This window comes from Platalea leucorodia, assembly GCF_965183815.1.
Source record: "Platalea leucorodia genome assembly, chromosome: 5".
In the NCBI taxonomy this organism is placed as follows: Eukaryota; Metazoa; Chordata; class Aves; order Pelecaniformes; family Threskiornithidae; genus Platalea; species Platalea leucorodia.
This window is the reverse complement of record NC_138827.1, coordinates 8890085-8904441: the sequence shown is the minus strand read 5'-3', so window position 1 is coordinate 8904441 and position 14357 is coordinate 8890085.

Here is a 14357-nt window from a genome sequence, read left to right as displayed (position 1 = left end):
AAAAAATGATCCATAATGCAAACTAGACAAGAAGATTTTTGAGCATTTCCTTCTGCAGAGTTATCTTCACTGGAACAACTGCTCCAGTCCAGGGCATGGGGAAGAGCAAAGCGCACCCCAGTTGCTCCCATGGCGCTGAGGATCCGGACCGCTCACAACCAGCAACCCCCGAGCAGCTCTGTGCAAGGCAGGACTAGCACAAGAGAAACAATTGCACTGCACCTTGTGTAGCTGAATAAGGCACCTTGATCTAGCTCCTCCAGAAATCAATCTCTGATTAAATTTACGGAGGCATAGTCCCTAGGCAGAGCTAGGATTTGGTTCATAATACAAATTACTCCCCCACAAAGGGGTAAGAGCAACCTACTTGAAGTAAATGGTAGACTACACATTACTGGGAAAAGCTGCTGTCTTGGCCTCCTGAGATCTGAGACACTTAAGAATGTGCCTCCAGGCTGGGATTTCTGGTGTGCCTTAGGAACCTCGTGCTTTAGGCACTTAACTTTCCTCAGCTCCTTTTCTGTGCCTTGAGCTTCATGATGCAATAGGAAACACAACCACCCAAACCAACCTCTAGCCAATTTCCATCGGCAAAGCAGAAAACACAGATAATGGGAGGAAAAGGCAACCAAAAAAAATTCCTAATGGATTATAAATTATAGAAAGAACATTCTTTGCTATGTAATTAATGGAAATTTACCATTTTTCAGCTTCCTGAGGGAAAATTTCCATGTCAAATCAATTTGTAGGTAGGGCCCAAGAGGCAGAAAATCACAACTGCTTCACTGTGCTTCTTCATTAGACTGTTGCTGGGGGTTTAATTTTCAGTCACATTTTTTGATGACTTTGATCTTTGATGACAGTGTTAACTCTATTTGGTCCTCAGTACTGCATTGATTTTAAACAGCCTTTTGAGATACCCTCACTAATTATTTCACTGAAAGTTTAATTAAATCTTGTCACACAGGAATAAGCTGCTTCTTGGAATAGCTGCTAAACATTATACAGCATGTAATTGGAGAAAAATGAGGATGGATAATTATAGCTGGACAGACAAGCACATGAAGAAAAAGCAGAAAGCTATTTCTAAATATGAATTTAAGTGCAAGTGACTGTGAACCTTCACAGCTTCCTTTGTGCACAGAAGTAGCAGACTTCTTGCCTTTGTTCAGTTTTCCATCTAGATCTTTCTATATCACACATTTCCATTCTCAAATCTCATCCTAATTGCTGTAATATAGACAACTTTGTAATTTACAAGTTTCTCGGGATTCTTATTAGACTGGAAAGGAATTATTAATATTCAGTCAAGAATACATCATGAGTGGCTGTCTTCCTTCAGACAACTGCTCTGCTTATGTTTGTTTACACAAAGCAGCAAAGGAAAAGTTGCAAGCATTTCTTTTGTAATGAAGTTCTTATGCCCACAATTCCTCTCTGTTGATCTGTAACTGCCGTTTATTTTCCAAACGGAGTCCCATAGATAAAGGATATTAGATTATAGCAGCGATTGAATATATTCCTCAACCAGATATACATGCTCAAAAATGGGACCTGTCTTTTTTTCATTAGAGATTTCACTATCTTTCCACTTTCCTTCTGATTTTTAGATTCCCTAGAGCAAATGAGTAAGTCTTTTACCACAAGTAATTCACCCAGCTCTAATGTTGAACATCACAGGTATATATTTCACATGGAGCCAGCAGCTAGTTAGTACGTTCCACTTGGAAAACTGAGCAAAAAAGGAAATAAAGCTATATCCCTTAAATTAAGCACATACTTTTTGCCAGCCAATATATTTTTGTATTACTGGTACAAATACGCCATTCATACATAAATACAGTACTTTTAAGATGACATCAATATTTCTTTTTGGAAAAAAAAAAAGATAATCTGACTTTAAATGAGCTTTAAGAGCAGAAGAAACTGTTTGGAAGGGTATATCAACCATAACAAGACAGCAGAAAGTAAAATTAAAGCTTAATGATAGGTGAAATAAAATAGCAAAATATATTCATTTCCTAATCTGAATTTTAATACATGAACTGCATAAGACACTGCAGGATCAGATGTAAAGTTCCTTAGAGAGTGAATAAAAGCCTCAAGAGTTTTGTGCGATAAGCCAAAATGGTCAAACTGGACTCAACAGAAGGAAAGCAAAAACAGCTGTTTTGAGGGGGAGAGTAACAGCAGCATCAGTGGCAGAGGCCAACGATGAGAAGAGCTGAACAGGAAAGCCAGGCCTTGGCCTACATTCTAAACAAACGTGTTAAGGGAAATGAAGGACCCGAACAAGGCGCTACTTCTTAATCTCATTAGTATATCTACAATATGGCTGAAAAACTCAAGAAAGATAATTTGTTTTCCAGCCCTTGAACAAATGGCCGTGGCCATCTGGACAGATTGCTCTTCATCCAAATAGGCTGGAAAGTCTCTGAGACCAAACAGTCCTGCTTGGAAATTAAGAATAAAACCTCTGTCATTGGCACTTTTTGACACCATTCTCAGGTCTAGCAGAAGAACCCCAGGGCAGAAATTTCTTTCTTGTTTAAAAAGAAGAGAGGAAATAGTACCTCCTCATGTTACTTCTGAAGCATTCTAATAAATGTAATAGGACTTGTATCCCCTGTACAGCATTTTCAAAGATGTGGGGGCTCTTTAAATCCCCCCACAGCGAGGGTTTAACTATCAAGTTCCACAGAACTGTATTGTTCTCTTTCCAATTAAACTGCACAATATTTTTCCATCTGTATATTTATTTTACTCCTGTTTAGTTATTATCTTGTGTTCTTACTATAGGCCTCTCTCACCCCTAAAATAAATTTAACAAATCCTCTAGAACTCTTCACCTCTAAAGCATTATCCATGTTTTTCTGTTACACTCATCATATCTGGTAGAGCTTACAACAGGGCGTATACTATGGCTAAACACAGTAACAAACCCTTCAAGCCGGTTGACTTTGTGTCCGATCATTCCCACTGGGTTTCCATAGCAGAATAACCAATTTCAGTCAGTTTATTTCAAAGTAAAGATTCAGACCACACATCTCTCACATGATGGGCTTACTTCTCCCATAGATTGTTTTCAAGTACTTCAAGACTGTGAGAGGCTGATCCTGTAGACCCTGGCTCCCAGCCAAGTTCCAAGACCTACATGAGGACAAGTCCCACTGGCTGTCACTGCGATATAACATGGATGTTTTAGTGCAGTTATTATTGGAGTTATGGATGTCAAGGGATGACAGATGGATCATCTGCCCTATCGTCACTGGGGATCAACAGACACATTGAATTTACTGATTAGGTCAGCACAACAACTGCACAGTTTCAGGCTGGGGAATTTCTCTCACCCCTTTTATTGTGTGGTTTTGGAGCTTCTCATAGATTAAACTCTTCAGACTGGGGCTGGAACATCCTCCAATCACATGCTGTGGTTGTACTCACAAGAGTTTATTTGAATTGCTTTTTTCCCTAGTTCCACTTCTCTTGCAAGTAATTTCCTGACTGATACGGATAGATCAGTGTGTCTGTTTAACTAAGGAATAAATGAATCGGAGGATGCTGTAAAGTGCCACTCTCCTAAACTGAAATCTGTCATACTGACAGTGTGACTTCAAGCAAGTCATTTAACGTGTCTCTGCCCGATCCCCGTTTTACAGAAAGTGCCATCACTGTCTTTATTTTATTTACACTCTCAACTCTTGAGGCTAGGAGTCCCTTACTACATGTTCCTGGGATAACACACCCATACTTTCAACTGTGGGAACTGGAATATAAAGATACAGGTAACTATGTAGGGGAAATAGTTAAAATAACTGCAGAGAAAGACAGAACAGAAAAAAATGTTTTTTCTCTTAACGATGTTCAACCAGAATAACTTTGGGTGTTATCTTGTAAAAAAAAGCACAATACTTGCAGACAGTGTGATCTTCAAATTGTCTCTCTCTTGCTGCAAAAACTTATAGAAGTTGTAGATTATAATATGCTTCAAAGTTTCGCGTGTTCTTAATGAAGAATTTCTGGAATACTGCCATAAATATTTAATAGCCGAAAGTCAGCAAATATATTACAAACCAAAACCTATATAGTCCATCTACCATACATAAAATAATAATAATAATAAAAAAAAAATCACCACTGCACTCATGCATACAATTAACTTCTGTAAAGCTTTCTAGAAAAAATGGCTCATATGGTAATTTAAGATCATCACTTTGAATCAACACAACTTTGTAATTCCATCTTCTGCGCTTCAAGCACAGAAAGTCCTTCCCAGTGACAATCTAGTCATTACCATTTTATCTGTTTTCAGCATCTGTCCACAGCTGCAGAGTATGTGATATGCAGATAGGTTTATATATAAAACATAGCAAATAAGACATACAATCTCTATTTTCTAAATATCTTCGTTACAGAAATAACCTTTACTATTCCAAATTGCCTGTCCACTCATCCTCCATAAGCAATTTCTCTATGGAAGACTAACACGAATTCAAAGGCGGCTCAAAAAAAAGAAACAACAACAAAACCCCAACCTTATAAAATCCTGAGAAATTTGGAAGTTTCCCTGAAAAGCTGAAATTACTGCAGCTTATCAGTGATCTGGTCTAGTTTCCAGGTTGTACACTTGGAATGATTTTTCACAACTAAATTAAAAAGCAACTTGTCACAGTGAAATGACTTAATGAAAACTTGGTATTTCAGAAGCAGTGGCCCCACACAGCAAATAAGTTCACCCCCACCTGCTGCCTCCTGCTATTTCAACCATATTTGGGTGGGGGATGATGGCAAAACAATAACAAAGGGTAAGACTCTTTTTCAGCACTTTAAATATTGATGTGCTGCTATTCCTTAAGACCCAGGTACTGGAATGTATGGCACATCCCCTCTCCTACCTAACAGGTACACTCCTACATCTTCAAGAGCTGACGCCAGCACCAGTGAGCCAGCCTGCACCGCCACAACACTCACTTTCTTTTTCTCCAGCTAACTGAAGACACAGTTTAGCAAAACTGAAGAAATGAAGACTTTACAGAGAATAGATACTTCTTCGCCTCATACCCCCCATAACACAACAGCTGCTGCACGAGCGCTGCAGGACAGGAGGGAGCCCTGCTTGGGAGCACCCAGCACCTCCCCTTTCTCAGCTCTGCTCCCCACCTTCTGGCAGGGCAAGACCCACCACGCAGCCTTGGCCTCGCTCAGTATTTCTGCACAACAAAGGTCTTTCCATAACTGCTTCTTTTTCTCTCTTAACAGCATTAAAAGCTTTGCAGCTTACACAATGATGAGCACTTGCCTGTCAACACAGACCCATGGCACTGCTATTTGCACCTACCAACCACATTTCTCCACAGACCTGAAAGTCACTTTGAAACTGCTGGAGGTCTGGGTCAATGGGGAGAAATTCAGGATAATTAGCACAGAAGGTACCTGGTCCAATCATTCCAAATGAAAAAATAGGTGCAGAAGAGACGGAAAAGTACCCAATTTATGTGCAAAACTGTGAAACCAGGTATCGCTCCTGCTCTGACTCTGAAATATGGTATCATTTATTTGTTTCTAACATCTCAAAGACTAGCATTTCTTCACTTAAAAAAAAAAAAGGAACAGTAATGGGAAGATAAAAATACCCCAAATACACAGTTCAACCAAATCAGATATGAAAGGAAAAAAAAGTCTGCAGGCTTCTGTTATGGAGACTGATTATTAGCAGATACATACGAGCACTTAGGAAAGTCCTTCATCTTGATCAGAGTAGGAAATAACACAGACCTCTGTAGAAATAATGCCAGAAGGGGTTTTTCTCCAAGCTTCTGTGCGAACAGCGGGCACTGACCCTTCACAAACTATTTGTTTGAGTTCACACATAGTGAAAAACAAAAGTCCTAGCAACATAATTTCTGATTTCTCTGCTAAACAGTTCGAGACATCCAGAAGGACACTTGGCAATTTGTTCAGCTGAGCAGTAAACAGCCCCTGCACACAGCAGGAACATGTGCAAAGCGAACTACACCTGCATGTTCCTCTCCAAATTGCCAGAGGCTGTTAGAACAACTGCATCTCATTTTGGGGAGGAAGAAACAAAAAAGCACAGGAATATTGCATCATTTTCCAGAACAAGTTGTTAAAGCTCCACATCAAGAGAAAGTACCATCTGATGTACCATCAATAACTAAAATTAAACTCACTTTTAACATGACAAGGACAAAGCAGGCAGTCAAGCCTCAGTTTGTTCTTTGCAAACATTTTTAAGCTTATTCAGGTATTACAGCCCCTGTTCCTGGCTATGCTATCCCTACCAGAGGCTGAATGCTCGCCCTGTCTGCTGCTGGTCCGTGGCTGGAACTGGAGCCCACCTACACACTTTTTGACCCCCAAAGCTGCGGCATCAAACCACTTGCTCTGGGAGCCACGGCACCATTTAACAGGGAGAGGCAGACCTTGCCGCAGGGCAGGAGAGCACGCGTGGGGCAGAAGCTCCCTCGCTGCTCTGCAGCCTCAGCACAGGGATTCCCAGTGGTCCACGTCTCACCACATTGAAATGCAGGACCAGGGCAGCTCATAGCTGCCAGGAGAGGAGCAGGTTCAGGTGGTGCCGCGTTGTCCCTGTCATCACTGCTAAATGGTAACAAAAGGCTAGCAGAGGCCAGCTCCTGACCAGGGGATCCCACAGCACGGCAAATGGCATTCTGCCCTCCCACACTGCTCCCGCCACTGCCCAACGTGACAACTAGACACAAGCAGGGTGATTCACTCCAGTACCCAGCTCTGCTGATCCACAACCAGGGCAACACCATTCCACATCACAAATAAAACGCTGGCTAAGTACATTAAAATCTTAAATCTGCTCCCTGGGGATTAGCCCTGCCATTTGCCATCCCCACCGCAGGCACTGCCCCACAGCCTCCTCCAGCCCTGCCAACAGCTCCTTGCCGGCTCCCCTCGCCTCGCCCAGCTCCACAGCATCCCCAGACCCTGCTTGGCTCGCTGGCCACCAGCACTAGCCCGTCTTACAGGTCACCGCCATGCTTTCCCACAGGCAGAGCCCACAACCCTGGGGTAGCAGGGGGAGCTGCTGCCCCTCAGCCACTGGTCCACAGAGTGTCCCTGGCTTCTTACAGCTGAACCAGGGCCCTGCCCAGCAATGGCCGCAGCCTTTGCAGAGCCACAGTGGGGCTTTTAATGGGGCAACAAACTCACCGCAGGTTCACAAGGAAAGAAATTTTCTCTGATTTCTGTTTCTGGGAAGGTAAATATCAAAACATTAATCTTGTTATGTGGTATTGACTTCCATTCAGCGCAAGACAGGGAAACAATATAGAAAGCTAGAGAACAAAAATGAAAAACAAAACCCCAGCGACCTTGAGTAGATGACACTGGAATTGCTTCAGTAAGCAAAACCGCAGATGCCAAAGGCGTAACAATTCAAAATACGTTTTTCAGGTTGCTCAGAATAACTGCTGCATTTCTGGAAAATATTTATTATAAACTCGGGCCTCTGCGCGAGGCTGGGCCAACCTAAGTTTGGCACTCCGTAATGAGAGACCCTTTGGACAAGCCTGAAGCTGCAGGTGAGAACTGCAGAGGTCTGAAGCATGACGCTCTCCTCATTTCAAACATCACCCATGCAGCCGCCGCGTCCTGGGTGCCCACCGGAGCACACCCGGGCGGCTGTCAAACACTGCAGGTTGCACTTCCCTCAGACAAAAAACTCCATCTTTCATTCTTGTTTTGGGAACAGCTAAACGCGTGTGCCTAGTGGGGAAGCTCAGCACACTCCCCAGAAGCGATGCAAGGGAAAAAGCTGAAATGCAAGATCAGGAAATAGTCAGCTGAAGAGGGTTTTACAAGTTACAGTACTTTTGAATCAAGTGATTTCTCCGGTTCCTACTAGCTATTTTCAGTCTCATCCTCTCTCCATGCAATTCCTTTGACCTAATACTATAACTACATGATTATCTTTGTCTTCCGCCTAAAGCTTTAAGAGTATCTGGTGGTTTCTTGAGTGAGTGTCACCTGTCCCTAACACAGACATAGTGGCAGAGATACAGGAGAAGTGAACAAATGAACCAGCGAAGCAGTGGAATACAGTATCTCCGAGAGGAAAAAGAAAAGAGCAGTCAATTAGTTTGCTCATAATGCTGAGCATACAGCAGGTATGTCCATGAACAGGGACTGAAGCTCTCAGCAGCATGCAGCTTTGAGATTTTATTCACACAAGCACAAGGCAGCACTGCTTTAACCTGCAATGTGACACCTGACCATCTGCCCGTGCAGAGACAAAGTCCACCCCAGCTACAGGTCAGTAATTTCCCAGCTGTGCCACGCTGCTGCATGGGCAGGATGTCACCAGGCGTGTGGGGCACGTCGACTCTGCGGGAAGGTGCTGCTGATGGCTCATTTCCCAGCATGTGGGGTGACACATTACTGGCTGCTGACCCTTGAGGAAGCCAAACAATGCTGCACCTCATGCAAGAGCTTTTCTCGGGGTTTAGCACAAACCCACCATTCAAAACCCACCTGCCACAATGAACTGCTCCTCCCTTGACCCCTAGCTTAAATTAAGTCAATGAGTAGGGTGGGCACGCCTTGCAGTGGTCATCCCATCCCAGCTGACTTCTGAAGAGGAGCTGGATTCAATTTGTAAAGCCAGAATTCTGCAAATTTCTCCGAGGACCCCTGCTGACCTCCAAAAGCATAGGATGAGGCCTTTACCCACAGCCAGCATAGAGTTCACGGAGGAGGCTCCCTCCTCAACCCAAGCCTTTGTTCTGCAGCCTTCCCACGAGGAAGCAATAAATCAAGCTTCACAGTGAAGACCTGAGGGCTCCTAACATCCATATCCATCCATCCATCCACTAAATGCTCAAATCAGGATGGCCACTGACACAGCAACATTATGCAGCTAAAGTACCTCTCAAATTCTGATTTGTCACTAATGTATCCCGCCAAGAGCACTCACATTCACGTTGGATTGCAAATGTTTCATCCTAGGTCTGCTGAAGCATTAAGGAGAACTCAAAGTGTGCAATTCACAAAAAAGAAAATTTGCATAGTAAAGTGTTCAGTTTGAGGAATTCTGTGATATTCTAGAATTAAAAAACAAAGAAATAAGTTCCACATTGGTCAGTTTTATTGTTCATAGAATTGCCCAAAGCTCCTCCAGAGCAGCGGGTAATGGTTATTCTCCTTTTGAGTAAATTATTTCCTGATGCTCCAGGGTAATTTTTGCAGCGGGTGGCAGAAGAAAAGAGTCTGGAACAACCTCTGCAATCTGTGAGAGTGTGATATTATGATATGGAAAGCAAAAATCGTGATACACCAATCACCTACACCCAGGATAGAGTATCTTGATTTCTGTTAAATAACTGAAGAAATATACTCACATAAATGCAGAGCCAAGAAAGCACATTTAGAAGTGTTTTTCAATCATTCATTTTGTTTCTTAAAAACATCTAAGGGCATTTTCAATGTACAGTATCCCTTTCAAAGGAATTCTTTCAGTGAAAATCAGCTAATTATCACATGATCACAAATTACTTCATAATATTAACAAGGGAACATATAGACAAGGGCAATTTTTATTATTTATTTGTATGACTCTGTCAACTATATGTTTTATAGAAGAGACCCCTAGCCTCTGTAATCTGTGCATTTTACCAAATTTCACAGAACCTTATGAAGAGAGATCTTTATGTGTGACTAATGACAGAGCGAAACAAGACAATATTTTCTGATAGGGGGATTTTTAAAAGTTTTGAAGGCCAGTTGTTGGCCTGCAGTGATAGCAGAGATGATTATCGTAAGTATAAAGAATTCCTACCCATTTCAAAATAATTTAATTGTTGATCTTCCATTTAGAAGTATTTTATTGCCATTCTTTCTATACATGTGTGTCCTGTAAGCAATGCACAGCACGATACCACTCAGGCAAAAGCAAAAACTGCAAGTCTTTGTTATTGAGATGTTGTGTGGGAAACCTAAGATGCTTTGAAATAAAAATATCTAGTGAGAATTCTCTCCCAGAGTTCTTCCCAGGACCATTCCCCTCCCAGAACATCATAGCTCAGTTGCATCTAGACTCATCTGTGATTAATCAGTTACAAATGCCTGAAACACAGAGATTTACTGCTAATTAGTGAGGTGGGGGGGTTGGTTCGTTGGTTTGGTTGGTTTTTTCCAGAAACTGTTTAGCCATAACTTCCATATTAACTGAGATATGAATTTTATGTGAAAAAATTATAGCAGCACCTCACACAGTAAATTTCATAGGACAGTCAGATAGTTATTTGGCCAAATAGAATTAAGGAAGAAAATACACCTATTTTATAGAAACAGAAAACATTAAAGAACCTGTTTTATAGCTTATTCATTGTGTCTCAATTTTAACCTCAGGGTATGTTGAACTGAGGGACTCTTTACGTGAAATCAATACCTGTTGTGTACACACAGGCTTTCTCACATATTAGTGTGCAGACTGGCATGTGTTTTAAAGGAAATGACATTTACTGTAAGTAGCCAGTCCTAATACCATTGAAAGATGTGATTATATTTGCACTAATAGCATTATGACGCTGCAGGTATCCTGATGCACTTGTAAATCTAAAGCTGTAATAGCTTAAGAGAACTAGCCTCATTCAAGTTGAATTATTAGGGACTGATACTCAGTCAATACCCCTCTACAAATTAGGAATGAGAGACCCGACACCTCTGTTCTGCTGCAGCCCTTGGAGTATAAATCCTCTGCGCACAGAGGTTGTCCCACTGCAGGAACACCAAATACGATGTAGAGATAATTAATGAGTTCCCTGTTTCATATTTGTTATTCCTCATCTATATTCAGTAAATTGTTGGCCAGACTGGAACAACCAAAAGACACCAAAGACAGCTTGTCTGGTAATACTTTAAAGAAAAGTAGTCATCACCAGGCTAAATGCCAAACACCAAAACTGTTAAAAACCTGTTTAAACCCAACCTACATTCACAGCTCCACAACCGGCTGCCACATGCAAGCTGCCCACGAGAGGAAACCCCTACCAACAGAGGCAAGAACTGGGTACCCAATGGTCTTTAGGAAGGGCTTAATAATCTGCAGGATAAGCTAATTAAACCCAATTAAGTACTGAAGTGCAATCTTAAATCAGGCAAAAGTTGAATGAGGTTAAGCACAAATTAAAAGGTCAATACTCAGGGGTATGCTTACAGAGCTAGATGTTCAATAGCAATATTAATAAATTCAACATTTTTATTTTCTCATGTAACCATAGAAGCAAAACACATATTTGTTTACAAGGAGAGAAGGGCTGGTCCTGAAAGCTCTCAGATGCCCTGAAAAGGACAGTGTTAAAGGGAGATCAGCAGCATACTGAGAAAAGCCTATCTTGCAAAGCCTGAATTGCCCACAATACTCCTTTTAATTTGTACAAACCTCCACATGTTTCTGTGTTAAATAACACAGAGTATCAGTGCAGAACACAAAGACATGCTTGTGCTGCTCGTTCTCTGTCTCATTTACTTATCTGGGGCATGCTTAGTCATAATTAAACTATATTGATGTGATGTTTAAACAATTTCTGTATGGATTTGCCCATAGGGCTACCAGCAAACTCTCTCTTCCTATTCAAATGAACAAAACAATTCAAGAGTTTTCATCAGAGAGATGCATTTTAACTCTCTTTTAATGACAGAGTAATGAATATTTTATAGTTGCAGTTTCTATTTTAAATGAGATATTTTTATTGATGTTGGGATTGTCCTGTAATGGTTTCAGTTAAAAGCTGGTAGGATTGTAATTAGGTATTTTTCTAAATATTTGGTACTTTTTCTGATCATTCTGATAGGTACAATTTTCTCATAGTTTAATATCCTCGAAGCTGAATACGCCCATCATTAAAATGACTCAGCGGTAAAGAAAATACATCTGTCTGATCAAAGATGTAGCGTAACAATTTGTGAATCTTAAAAATTGCTTATCAAATGCGTATTTGCATTTTTGAACACACTTTTAAAATACATGTTACAAAGAATCAGCAAACTTATGCTTTGAATAACGTTCAATTTTTGTTAGTTATATGCATGAAAATTTAGTTTTATGCCACGAAGAAAAATAAGAGAATTGTATAATGTTAACATACAGAAAAGATTTTGTATTAAAAAGAGCTAACCATCTGGAAAGAAACATACGTTCTCTATAAATCTATTTGATTTGGGAAACGGGCGAGTTCTAGACACTGATTTTTTCTCTTAAGAATATCATGTTCTAACAAATTTCCAAGAAGTACACATAGACGTATGTTTGTCAAGAAATAACAAGAAAGTAGATGGCTGAATACTGTTGCACTGAGACCACTGGTCAACTCCCCAGTTTTACTGAAAATCCATGTGTTCCACATGGCATATAATAGAGTTTCTACTTCTAGTCTTAAGGTTTTTTGAAATCATTATTTGTTCAGAAAAGTAACGTGCACGTGGATCGTCCATAAATTTCTGAGCTATAGTATGTTTACTCAGGTAGAGGTTCCCATTGCCATAATCATACACATGGGAAAACAGTTAAGCCTTGCGTCCCCTTTCCACTTCTCTCAACGTCCCACTGTATGTGTGACATCTCGCTACATCCTATTTCCCATCAAGACACATAACCTGACTCTTTTGAAATGAAAAAGTCAGAACTAGTGAGAAGCATAAAAAAGGTAATAGAGTTTCCTGAATGAAGGTTTTATTATAGTGAAAGCCAACAGAAAACTGGTGTAGCATACAAATCCTCAGAAAGCAAGCTACTTCTTGGCCCTAACATTCAGCATGTCCAGATTCATTAGTCCGGGTACCTTTATGACCTTGGGGCCATACTTTTTGTCTTATTTGGGCAACAAATAACACGGGCCACCAGTGAGACTTTCAAAATGCCTGGCCACATACATTAGAGGTGCTCCAGAACTGATCCGTATCTGCAAATAGTGACTCCGGAAGTTGAGTGTTTAACTCATCATCTTAAACGCTCTTTACACAAGCAGTTTAAACTGATTAAGTGGTCCAAACTGCAAACATGCAACACCCAGCATCTAAATTACCTGTTAGTTTAATACCACTTGGGGGAAAAAAAAATTAGCCTGTGGTCTAAGGTCTTAATTTAAAAAGAGCATTTTGTTATCCTGGACGTGTCTATCCAGGACAACAATTGCAGAATTCCACATAATAATAATCCTTCTTCAGTAACTGCTTAAACATAGAGCCTACAGAGCACTGAATAGAGGCACCTTTGCAGAGCTCACTGCGTCCTCAACCCTCAGTATTTCCTACAGCACTACGATAGCACGTATGTTGCTACTGCTCACAATAGAGTCAGTGCTGATTCTCTTCTGTGTCACGCTTTGCATCCTTAAGTTAAAACAAGAAAAATATTTTTTAATTGGGAGTGCACAACACACTTCACAAAAAGCAGCTCCCTGCTCTCGGTAAAGAGCAGCAATGTAAAAGCTTTACAGTCCCCAGCTTTGATCAAACACACAGTAATTACAGGCAAACAGGATGAAGACTAGTTAAGTGTCAGTACAAAAATAACGTGCATAGACGATTCAAGAAAGAACCCCAATACAAACATTATTAGAGCTGTTTTTCTCCAGGACCACGTTTCTCTGCTTCACACCAAAGTACTGACCCATAGCTGTAAATCACCACCATGCTCATCACTATGGCCGTAAATCATCACTGTGCTCCTGAAGGCAGCATTTTCACTGTCAGCATCGGAAGCAATGGCCAAGTCCTGCCCTGTGCTTTAGGAAGCGGCTGAGAGAAAGGCTTAAGGTGGACAAACATAGCTAAAACCAGGCTTGAGCAACAGCCCGGCACCCTTCTCGTGCAGGGCAATGAAGCCCCTGGGCTTGGTTCGTTCTCCTTCCCCAAAAGCTATTATTGCTCTCAAACGGCCCTAAGCAGGCCACACAGATATGACAACTCTTTGAGACTCTGCTATGGGCACTAAGGAGGTATCAGTAATCCCCAGGACACTGATGCTCTTAAGTTTGACGTGGTACGATGCCAGCTGCTATCTTAGAGATCCAAGAGAGAGTGAACAGTTTATACTATAGTTGAAGTCCAAAGGATTTTCTGAAAAAAGGATGTGGCACACAAAAGCGCTAGTAAGAGGTGAATTGTTATTAGCTGGTCCCCAAAATGGGATGTGGGAAAGGGTCACTAAGCGGTTTGACCTCAGCACACAGGTGTGGTTGCTAAATGCCACTGGCAGTAGCACTCATTTCCTGGACAACAGAAGAATGATGTGGCCCATATTAAACCTACCCACATTAATACCATCAATTGGAAGTCACTGCTATGGTGGTTATGAGAAGACAATT